At 43.4% G+C, this 2,273-nt stretch overlaps 1 pseudogene; it reads left to right on the top strand.

The window, feature by feature from the left end:
• Positions 1 to 512: 512 nt before the first annotated feature.
• On the top strand, positions 513 to 968 carry LOC100602916 (annotated as a pseudogene).
• The last annotated feature ends 1,305 nt before the right edge of the window (positions 969 to 2,273 follow it).

The raw sequence follows: 2,273 nt of genomic DNA, 5'->3' as shown, positions 1-2,273 counted from the left end.
AGTAGCTGGCACTACAGGTGACCTCCACCACACCCGGCTAATTTTTTGTGTTTTTAGTAGAGATGTGGTTTCAGCATGTTGGCCAGCCTGGTCTTGAATTCCTGACCTCAGGTGATCCGCCTGTCTTGGCCTCCCAAAGTGCTGGGATTACAGGCACGAGCTACTCCACCCGGACAAGGACACATTCTTATGTTGATTCTGACAGACTTCCCCACAAGGTGTTTCACATATAAGTCATGAACTGGGGCTGGGTTCAAAACCCACATGCTTCTGGAAGGGAATATTGATCCAAAAAACTAGATCTGTCAAGTATGAAAAGCAACCAAAAAAAAAAAAGGATGTGATGTATCCTTTATTTAAAAATATTTTTTCCTCAGCCTTTGCCTTTGAGCCTGCGGATAGGACAGGTTATAAGTCGGAGCTGTGCCGACTTAATCTTGATGCCTGGTCATTCAAAGTGCTGACATGGCTCTTCCACAGGAGGCCTGCGCACTGCCACTCATGCTGCCACCATGTCTTGAGTGATCACTGAGAAGTTCCAGCCATGTTTTGTGAGTACTCAACACCAACATCAATGTGTAGCAGAAAATAGCCCTTGCCATCACTGCCATTAAGGGTGTGGGCTGAAGTTATGCTCGTGTGGAGTTGAAAAAGCAGACATCAACTTCCCCAAGAGGGCAGGAGAATTCACTGAGGATGAGGTGGAACTCCCTGAGGATCACGATGATGCAGAATCCACGCCGGTACAAGAACCCAGACTAGTTCCTGAACAGAAAGAAGGATGTAAAGGATGGAAACTATAGCTAGGTCCTGGTCTGGACAACAAGCTCTGTGAAGACCTGGAGCAACTGAAGAAGATTCAGGCCCATAGAAGGCTGTGCCACTTCTGGGACCTTTGTGTCTGAGGCCAGCATGCCAAGACCACTGGCTGCCGTAGCTACACTGTGAGTGGATTCAGGAAGAAGTAAGTTTGTAGGCCTTGTCTATATATATACTTAAAAAAATAAAAATAAAATAAAGTCCTGGTATCACCTTAAAGTTTAGGATAAGGTCACTATGAAAAGATCTCAAGCCACACTATGAATTATACAAATGAGAGCACTATTTATATACAGTAGATGGACAGAAATGACAAAGTCTGACTAAACCAAATGTCAATAATGTATTATACATGACTGTGGGAATGTAAATTGGTTTAGCCACTATGAAAAACAATTTGTTAGGCCGGGCACAGTGGCTCACACCTGTAATCCCAGCACTTTGGGAGGCCGAGGCGGGCGGATCACTTGAGGTCAGGAGTTCAAGACCAGCCTGGCCAATATGCTGAAGTCCTGTCTCTACTAAAAATACAAAAAATTAGCTGGGCATGGTGGCAGGCGCCTGTAATCTCAGCTACTCAGAAGGTTGAGGCAGGAGAATCACTTGGACCCGGGAGGTGGAGGTTGCAGTGAGCCAAGATTGTGCCACTGCACTCCAGCCCGGGCAACAGTGTGAGACTCTGTCTCAAGAAAAACAAAAAGAAAAGAAAAAAAAGAAAAATAATTTGTCATTATCTTCTACAGTTAGACACGTATCCTCCACCCACCTCTCCTTTCATCAGGGACATAATACCCTAGAGAAACTGTTGCTTATGTACGCCCACCAAGAAACATGTTTAGGGCAGTAATTTTTATATGATCAAAACTAAACAGAACAGAACCTGCCCAAATTCCATCAACAGGAGAATAGATAAATAACTTGTGAAATGCTTACCCTGTGGAATATTATACAACAATGAAAAACTCTACCTCTAGCTGGGCACAGTTGCATGTGCCTGTAGTCTCAGCAACTCAGGAGGCTGAGGTGGGAGGATCGCTTGAGTCCAGGAGTTTGAGGCTGCAGTGAGCTATGATCACACCACTGGACTCCAGCCTGGGTGACAGAGCAAGACCCTGTCTCAAAAAAAGAAAAAGAAAAGGAAAGAAAAAAAATGTCTTCACCAGCTACCTGTATCGACATGAATGCATCTTGGAAATATAATGTAGTGGGAAAAAGAAAGTCAAGTTGCAGAAGGCAATCCACCATATAATCCCTTTTTTGAAGCTCAGAAAAGAAGTAAGATTAATATATAGTTTGTACACATATACATCTGTAGTAAAACTATTTTTTAAAAAGCCAAATTAATTAAAATGTAAAAGTAGGATAGTATGACCTCTCATGGGGAGGTGGAGGGCTGAAAGGAGAAGCACACAGGTGGTTTAGATGGTACTGGTCATAAATTGGTTTATAAATTG

The sequence above is a fragment of the Nomascus leucogenys genome, chromosome 12 (genome assembly GCF_006542625.1).
Source record: "Nomascus leucogenys isolate Asia chromosome 12, Asia_NLE_v1, whole genome shotgun sequence".
Classification (NCBI taxonomy): domain Eukaryota; kingdom Metazoa; phylum Chordata; class Mammalia; order Primates; family Hylobatidae; genus Nomascus; species Nomascus leucogenys.
Note: the sequence above shows the minus strand (reverse complement) of the source record. Positions and strands in the feature narration are given on the sequence as shown.